The 9,636-nt window shown below is 51.9% G+C and overlaps 1 protein-coding gene and 1 non-coding gene across 3 annotated transcripts in view; one reads left to right on the forward strand and one right to left on the reverse strand.

Moving 5' to 3' along the window:
• LOC128823014 (zinc finger protein 436-like) overlaps positions 1–9,636 on the reverse strand; it is a 446,052-nt gene that overhangs the window by 374,735 nt on the left and 61,681 nt on the right. The window lies entirely within an intron of this gene.
• On the forward strand, positions 7,785–7,866 carry TRNAS-ACU (transfer RNA serine (anticodon ACU)). The gene has a single exon. It is a non-coding gene; the product is annotated as a tRNA-Ser (tRNA).

Raw genomic sequence — 9,636 nt, forward strand, 5'->3', positions numbered from 1 at the left:
CTTATCCATTGAACTTATGTACAAAAGTTCTAATAAAAACAACACAGAGAGACTGCTAACAACCAACAAACTAGAAAATGAGAAGATTCACTCAAGTCTCACTGAAGCAAAACAGCACTCCAGAGAGAATGACAATTACAGAAGCAACTTAACACTGCTACACTGGCTACAACGTTCTTCCGGCTGGTTTGGCTCCCAAACAGCTTTTCTTCCTGCGAGGGACAAATTAGCTTGGATCACCCCCCACGTACAGCACTGCTCCTGCTCACTCAGTCCTCCATGCCAGCTTCCCCTGTCTGACAAGGACAGGAGTCCGAGCTGCCACCTTCAGGTCTGGGGGTCTCAGCTGCCACCCTGCCCACCACAGGGCTCAGGCTACTGGCCCCGCACCAGGGCCTGGGCTGCCAGATCCACTCTCCCTGGGGCTCTTGCTGCTGGACCCCATTGATCGGCCCGGTCAACTGAGCTCCACTGAGTTTGTGCTGCAGGTCCCGCTGACCTCTGGGGCTCGGGCTGCTGGCCCCAGCTGTCCGGCCCCACTCTCCCTTGGGCTTGGGGCTGCCAGCCCTTCCGGAGCGCTGGGGTTCGGGCTGCCGGCTACCCCTCTGACGGAGGCAGGGCTCGGGCTGCCAGCCCCAACTGCACGGCCCTGCTCTCCCTGAGGCTCTGGTTGTCTGCTCTGCAACCGTGTCCCACCTGCTGCCTCCAATGTCGGGGTCCTCTGGCCACCATTAATGATTTTTTTTCTTGTGAACCCCCTGTAACCTTCTGCGAACCCCAGTTTGGGAACCACTGGTATATAGTCATTTAGCCTTAGTGATGTGTGCTCTTGGATTTATTTGTTCGTGTTAATAAAACATGTAACTGGGCTATTGAGTCATTTCTTTCAATAAGCAACAGGGGCTGGAACTTTTATTTGTATATTTCCCTTTAATTCAATCTCCATTTTCTTCATTTCATACTCTTCTAAGTTAAGGAACGTGGAGCACCAGAAACTGACACAAGCCTTTTGCTGCCCCATTCTGTGTCCATCCAGCAGGAGTAGAGAACAAACCCCTCCTGGGGCAGGGATTGTCACACTGGACTGTAAATACAGATGCATGTTCCCAAGCTTTGCTGTCTGTCTCAAATCCTGGCATAAGGGTGACACCTACAGCTGCTTGTAATCACGCCTGGCAGGAAGCAGACCCCTATGTGTATTCCCTGGGGAGACAGGGGGATCTGGGAGACCCTGGACTCTGGAGGATATTTACCCAGAGCTCAGGTGCAATCTGGGCCAGGCTTCATAGTCAGGGATAGGGTGGAGGGAGTCCTAGGCAGGAGCCCAGCAGACCTTTCCTCCTCTGGGCACCTAGAGCAGAGGCGGCTGGTGCTGACTGCTCCAAGGGAAGGCTTAAAAGCCACAGAGGAACCAAGGGCAAGGAGGACCAGGCCTACGCATGGCCAGCTGACAGCCACAAAGACACCCGGTCAGCCTGCTCCCTGGCATGCCAAACACCCACTGAAGGCCACCTGCAGACCAGCATGTCGGGCAGCTGCTGATGCACTGTGGCCAACATCAGAATGTTGTAGGAAAGCAGGGCCAGCCCCCGGTGGGGCCTCTTACCGTTCCCACTCAAGGTGCTCACTTTTGCAGTGGGGCAGGAGATTTTTCCCCAAGAGGCTTTTCCCTAGCTGGCGAGAAGCAGCGAATCACCCAGGCTCCATTTAGCAAGCCCCCCCTCAAGCACAGGGACAGGCGCACATTTGGAAGAGGGAAACTGCTCTACACGCTAGCCAAGGCAGCCACCCATTTTCTTTCTCAAGTCAGGAATGGCAAAGGCCAGACTGGAAGACCTGGGGTTCACGCCCCAGGCTTTGTGATGTCCTACCCCCAACTCCTTCCCAGGGCTCTAGCTGAAGCCAGAGCATTGGCCTGAGCAGCCAAGAAGAGAGCAGGACTTTCAGTGCAAAGGGAAAACTGCACAAGCACAACTGCAAAGGGACCCAAACCCTCAATTGCCTGATCCAAAGTCAGGCACCTTATCCATTAGGCCACACGAGAAAATTCTCTCCAAGCACTTCTTTAGAAAAGGTGGACACTGCGTTTCTCAGGTCATCTACTGAGGGGGCAGAGACACTCTGGGCACAAGAAGTTGAGTTCCCAGTGAAATATGAGACTTAATTCTATGGAGCCAGGTGCTGGACTTTGGCAGGGAGACTCAGGCATGGGAGATCGGGGTGCAACGGACGAGCCGGCTGTCTAGGTGTGGAGGTTTAGTCGCACTGAGGCCCAGGAGGGAGGAGGAGGAGGAATCCTGCTGATGGTTAGTGGCTGCGGAGAAAAAGAGGAAGGGTTCCTGGAACTTCCCCTCTCCCCCGTTTTACCTGCCTGCTTGCTTTTGTGGTGGAAGGGGGCAGATGATCTCAGGAAGCCTTTTTTGTTAGTTCCCTCTGGGGCACCTGGCACTGGCCACTGTCAGAGGACAGGATACTGGGCTAGATGGACCTTTGGTCTGACCCAGTCTGGCCGTTCTTACGGGGTTTGCCAAGGTCACCTATGGATCTTCTCTTTGTGTCTCTGAATACTCTACAGGGCTGCATAAACTGCAGCAAGTTTGTGGTCTTGGGTTTGAGCTTGAGAAACAGGATTATAGGCGAGGCAGGGATCAAAGGGTCTCACGCCTGACAGCCAGCAGACGTGCAGGTCACAGGCAATGAGCCCAGGACAACTGGTAAATGTGGTGTGTGAATGAGCCCAAACTAGAAGGTCTCTTGTTGGCCTCAAAGGGTACTTGCTCAAAGGGAGCTGTTTGGTGTGATGAAAAGAGTGACCCATGTATGGACTTGACTAGCTTGGGGAGTCCTTGCACTGGCGGGGATGGGGGGTTAATATGTGGTTGGGAGAATTCCACATCCATAAAATCTCACCTCTGGGTTTGTAATGTTAGACTGAAGCAAACAAATCCCTCTATGTGTGAAGGGAGGGGCTGTGAGGGGAGGGGCTGTGAGGATATAGTCACTTCCAGGCAGCAGGAGCCCCCTGACATGGGAGTTGAACTGCCCCCTAACCCCACAGGTGCTTTGGGGGGCCCTAGGGCCCAGCATGGAGCTGCTGTCCCTGCAGGGGACATGAGGTTACTGCCCTGTCTGTCCTGGGGTGGGGGACTGGAGCCCCCAGAACAGCACAGGGGCCCCCACAAAGTTAAGTTGCTTCAAATTCAGCCCCGGGCAGTCAGGATCGGATTTCAGCTTTCTGCCCTGAGTCCCAGTGAATCTAACGCCGGCCCTGCTTTCTGGGTTATTTTGGTGGGTCCCCCCAAAACCTACTCACTGCCCCCTCAACCGGGGACCCCTCGCTGAGAACCACTGCCTGGGAACTCTGTTTAGAAGTAGGGAGCAAAGCTGCTGCCTTTCCTGATGGCTGAACTCAGGCCCTGAGAGTGGGATATCCAGGCACTGCCAGTGACACCAGGAGAGCTCCCCGAGCAGCTGCCTAGCCTCAGGGACGGTCTGAGCCTGCAGGGCCCCCGGGGGACAATGAAGCAGCTGGGTCAGGCTGGGCACCTCGATTCCCAGAGAATGGCCCTGGCTCCCTGCTCAGCAGCAAAGAATAAATCAGCCTGAGCTAAGTGCAGTGTTGGGGGGTTCTCCTTTCACTCCTGCTGGGGATTGTGGGAGTCCCGGGGGCATTTATAGCAGAGCATTTGGGACTCAACTGGGGGAAGCAGACGACATCTTTATTTACAGTTTTTTATAATGTGATATAATCCTTCAATCCTAGTGTCACCATCGATAACATGGCTTGATCAGCCTGGTGGGATACCAAGGGTAAAACTAACCAGCTCTTCAAATCCAAGAGAGTGGGGATAAATCACCTCTCAGAGTCAATGTGGGGTAATCAATAGGCAGACAGCGGGCCAAATCGCTTTTCAATGGACCCCAACAACTTTTTATTTACTTATTATTAGCATTATTGTTTTTTTATTATTATTATTATTTTCTCTGGAGTCTGAACTTTGACTGGACCTTGACCAACAATTTTGGACCTTGAAAAAAAAGAATGGCTTACCCCTAACAATGGGGTTGTTACCTTCCTTATGTCCTGGCGCCATCTTGTGGCCATTTCTTTTCCCTCTTTTCGGTGAAAAGCTTTGGGATTTTGTGTAGAAACTTTATTTCCTCGGGAGAGAACCAGGAACGGGGGCTGCCTGCATGTATCACCCACTAGATTAAAAGGTGACAGACAAACACCCTTAAGACGAGGCAGCGTCACTGTCAAAAAAATCATCTCCCGTCTTCACTTGAGTGACAGCCTGAATCGTTCCTTATCCGGGCAAAGCCCAAGGACTGGAATCAGCAGTAGCAACAAACCGTTCTGTACGTAGCAAGAACCAACACAAAATGTGCTTTAAAAGGAGCTGTCGCCTTCCTCCTGGGGTGAAATTTGCCCTTATGGTCATAGATTTTCATTTCCCTTCTCTGAGAGCAGAGCTGGGGTTGGTGCACCTTAGGCTCAACATCCCAGCCTATGTCCCCATCTGTCCGTCACTCTGGGGACCTGTTTCTGCTGACAGGCTGCCTCCAGCCTGTCCGGCCAGCTCCTGAGCTCTGTTGGGGTGAGTCATTTGGCATACGTAGCACCTGGGAGAAACACTCCTGCCATATGTGTTGGTGGTATAGTGGTGAGCATACGGTAGCTGTTTTCCAAGCAGTTGACCCGGCTTTAATTCCCGGCCAATGCAGGGATGTCCCCTTTTCTTGGCTGGGAATTGGTTTAATTTCAGTCACATTGTATCAGTTTATCAATGGAACGAGAAAATTAACGTCCCAAATCCCAGCAGGTCCTTGAACATCCAGTGGAGGAAGAAAGGGGCGGGACTAGACAGTGAGCTGTTCGAGTCATCCTGGTATTACAGTGTTTGCTTTATTATTTAAAAATTTTCCTTTACTTCCCTCTCCTATTTAGACTCAGAGCCTTTAAGGGCAGAAGGGACCATAGTGATCATCTGGTTTGATTTCCTGCACCTTGCAGGCCAAAGGACCCCACCCACCCATTCCTCTAACAGACCCCTAACCTCTGCTTGAGTTACTGACATCCTGAAATCATGGATTAAAGCTGTCAAGTTTCAGAGAATCCACCATTTAGACTAGTTTAAACCTGCAAGTGACCCATGCCCAATGCTGCAGAGGAAGGTGACAAGCCCCCAGGGTCTCTGCTAATCTACCCATGGAGAAAACTCCTTTCCAACCCAAAATATGGCCATCAGTGAGACCCTGAGCATGCAGACAAGATGCACCGGGCAGACACCTGGGAAAGAATTCTCTGCAGTAACTCTGAGCCCTCCCCATCTATTGTCCCATCTCCGGCGGTTGGAGATGTTTGCTGCTAGCAATCACAGATAGGCCACATGCCGTTACGGACAGTCCCATCACACCACCCCGTCTATAAACTTATCACGCTCAGTCTTGAAGCCAGTTCGGTTTTTTGCTCCCACTGCTCCCCTTGGGAGGCTATTCCAGAAGTTCACTCCTTGTTGATGGTCAGTTTATATCCATTAGTTCATTACTAGTGGGGGCATGTGATAGTGTGGGGCAGGGAGGGAGAAAGACTGGAGAACTGAGAGTGGGAGCCGGAGAGATTCCCTGTTCCCCGATCACCCATCTCTGGGACGAACCAGTTGCAATTGCCCTTGGGAAGCTGCCGCTAATAACTCAGGTGTAAAATCATTATTCCGTTGGAAAGAGATTAAAGCCTCCTCACACCCAGGGTCACGGTCATCGACATGGCTCTTTCCTGGGATGTCTCTGGTCAGAGCAATGCAATGAGTGGAACCAAATCCCTTCCGAGAGCCCAGGCACACACAGAAATCCTGGGGCTTTTCGTCCCTAGGCTTCTGGCACCATCGTCTGGCTGCTTGGTTTCACTCCTTTCTGTTAAAACCTTTAGCTTTCTGCACAGAAATGTTAATTCTTTGGGAGAGACTTGTGAGCATTTCTCTGTTTTGTGTTGTTAAGGATTGAAATGTTCCCAGTTCCTTGGTCCCAACCTGCCTCCCGTTCTACTGCCCATGCAGCCCCATCTCAGCCCCCAGTAGATGCCGATTCCCTCAGCCCCATCTGTGCAGGGGCTGAACCCTGTCACTCCGCATTGCCTAGTTCCCCTAACTCTGAGAGACTTCAGCTCCTCTGTGTCCCCAGGGACCCTCCACACCACTCCCCTTTAACCATGGTTCAGATATTGCAGTAGGATGAGTCTGACACTCACTTTAGAGGCCCCACATTAATAACCATTTTCAGTATGAACCTACTGGAGATTCTATCGCAATATTTGGGTGGGGAACCTGTTAAAAACATTCATAAAACTCCTTTCCCAAGAGCGTCCCAGGGCTCTTGATATCCCGTGTATCGGGTGATGAATGTCCATGACCATGTAGCTGATTGTGGTATAAACATCTTAGATATCCCCAGCTAGATAAGATCCCATCTTTACATAAATGTCAGGGAGCCCTGCCTGAAAACAGTGACAATCTTAGAACAGTTCATCGGCAGAATTATCACACTAAAGCATATGTGGAAAGCATGTGCCCTACCACTGAGCTCCCTCCCCACCAATACAGATAATGCCATAAGGCATTGGGGCGGGGGGGAGGAGGGTCTCCATGCCTGGTCTCGGTGGCAGAAGTGGTTTGGGGCTTGAAGAGCTTCCACATTATCACATAGTGGATGGGGTTGGGGGTGGAAGGTTGGAAGGGGGCAGGCAGAAAGGGTGGGGATCTGGCATCACTAGCCCCTGCTTAGTGAGTAGAGTTCAGTTTAGGGCTGTGGTCCCCAAAATGTGGGGCATGCCTCCTAGGGGGGCACAGGGGAACATTCATGGGGGCACCTCAGGGCCTGAGCCAGCCCCCATGGAGAGCAGGAGGGAGCACCACTCAGCCCCACTCTGCCTCAATGCCCCCAGCCTGGGCCCCTGGCCTGGTCTCAAACCCCTTACCCCCGTCCACACCCCTCTCCCCAGCAAGCCACGGCCCCACTACGAGCCCTAGGTCTCGACTGTGGTTGCCAAAACTCTGCAGACACAGATAAGAGGGTACAACGTGAAAAGTCTGGGGACCACTGGTTTAGGGTGACGCCCTCAAATCACTTCTATGCAGTCCAATAAAAGCCACTCAAACAGGATAGACTAGGTATGTTCTGGTGCCCTTTACTCATCCAGGAAGGATAAAAACATTTCATTGCACTCATGTGATTTGTAACTCCCCATCTGCCAAAACTGGTCCTTTTGGCAAAGTGGCCCCACCATGCTGCGTAGCTAGGCAGAGTAGGCGGGTCTGTGTAAACACGGTCTGTTCCTGAAGTCTTTCCCCCAGCTCATCACTAGATGTGAGGGGGGAGTTCATTCAGACCCTGCTTATACTTAGTAACCATAAACTCCCTGAACATTAAATCTCACCAAATGAGGGTCAATCCGTCCTCATCATCATACCCACTCATAATACTCCACACCCTAACATACCACTTCGTGAACTTCATAACCTCATATCTCAATGTCTGTACTTTGACCCATCAACCTTTTACCCCCAATCGGGGATACTGCAGATTATGTATTCCTTATGCCACCCGATCTTAAACCAAACTTTACATCCTTGATAATCTGAATGTTATTCCCTGATAACCAGAAACTTCTATGCTTAAACTCTGTACCGTTCACTTTTTTTAAAACATCATCTTAATAAAATTTTTAAAACTCCTTATTGTCCCTACCTCTGCTGGCCTTCTCCTCCTGTCCCTTCTCTGACAGCTCAGATGAGGTGGCCAAGTGGTTAAGGTGATGGACTACTAATCCATTATGCTCTGCATATGTGGGTTCAAATCCCATCCTCATTAGAGGCCTTCAGTCTTCTCTCTTCCTTTACAAACAACCATCTTCCTCCTTTGGTACAATCACAGAGCAAACCATGTTGCTTCCTGCAAACAAAAGCAATCTCAATAACTCAGACCCCCGTTCCCTGCTTAAAATAAAATGTCTAAATACCAGATTTCTAAAAGAATTCTCTAGTCCTGGATTTCTCAGTTTTTATTTCAAAAAGTGACATCCTCATCATCTCCCCCAAGCACCCCGCGACCTCCACAAATTATTAAAATACCCCCATCCTCAGCAAGGCCATGGCAATGACCCACAGTGAGAGTGTCTAGGCCAAGCTGTTCTGAGGGAGGCAAATCAAACATTTTCTCTCTGGTTCTCTTGGCATGGTCTGACGGGAAAACAAAATCCCCCAAACTGAAGATTTTCTGCTGAAAAACCAATACTAGTCTGCTTGGGGACTTTGATTTGAATGTATTATTATTATTCTCTTCTTATTTCTGAATTCTTTCAGTTTAGTCTTTGTGCTTCAGATGTCATTCCTGGTGTCGATTTGTGGGGGAGAGAGGCCAGGTCATGATGTCTCTTCCCCTCTTTCATAGTTTGTGAGTCAAGCAGTGTCCATTGTCTCCGGGCTATCTCGGAGAAGTCTGCATTGTACACGGCTCCTGGGATAGTCCTTTGGAGTGTAGATACCTTCAATGGGCCAGCAGCAAGTCTGGCTCCTCCATTGTTGCACTGGAAAGGCTTGTTGTGGGCATTTCCCAACCTCGTAACATAGTTCAGTAAGGCACACAGAGCAAAACTTCATCATGTCCCAAACAAGGTGAGCACACTCCATCCAACAAGATATTAATGTTCAACAGATCACGGCTTTTGAACTGATACCTCACCAGGCAGACTTTCTACAAATCATAGCATCATTATATGACAGTGGTGAGTAGGGGGCTGCTTTGCGCACACCAGGGCTGACATTGCAATGGAGACGTACCCGCAGAGTCCATCTCTCCTGGGATAAAGATTGCAGCAGGGCTGGCCTGGGTCATCGGACTTGGGCTCCTGGAGCTAAAGCTGTGGGGCTCAGAACTGTGGTGCAGATACTTGTGTTCCCGCTGGGTTGGGAAACCCTCCCCCCTCGTGGGTCTCAGTGGCTGGGCTTAAGGCCGTATGTCTGCACTGTCATGGTACAGCCCTGCAGCCACAGCCCCACATGCCTGAGCCAGCTGCCCCGGGCTTGGAGACAGGTGCCCCGGGGGTGTTAATCGCAGTGTAGACATAATGTCAGGGCACGTCTACACGGCGACGAAAGCCCCACGGCTGGTCCGTGTCTGACGAATCCGGCTTTGCCTCCTTCTGCTCCTTATTCCCTGGGACAGGATGATCTGCCCAGAGAGGCTGCAGCCAGTGGGTCTGTGCAGGTCCCAGGTCTGGGAATCCCCCGCCCCCATTCTCCTCCTTCCCCACCCCGGTCCCGTCTCCCCCCATCTCCCCTGAGTCCTATGTCTCCCATCTCCCTACTCCCCTCCCCGGTCCTGTGTCCTCCCCCCTGTCCCATCTGTCCCCCTCTCCCCCTTCGTCTACCCCACAACCCCACTGCAGGCTCTGGCCCATGGGCTGCCCCTCCCCCCCAGGCAGGGCGGGGCTAATGATGGGCCCTGCCCCCAGCGCAGACCCGGGAGAGGCGGACGTGCAGGCCCCGCGTGGGGCGGACACACTCCTGTCGGTGGGAGGGTCTGGGCCCGGTTCGCCCCCTGTCCCGGGGCGGGGCCGGGGTTGGGTGGTGACTCTGGCCC

Source organism: Malaclemys terrapin, chromosome 15 (genome assembly GCF_027887155.1).
Source record: "Malaclemys terrapin pileata isolate rMalTer1 chromosome 15, rMalTer1.hap1, whole genome shotgun sequence".
NCBI lineage: Eukaryota > Metazoa > Chordata > Testudines > Emydidae > Malaclemys > Malaclemys terrapin.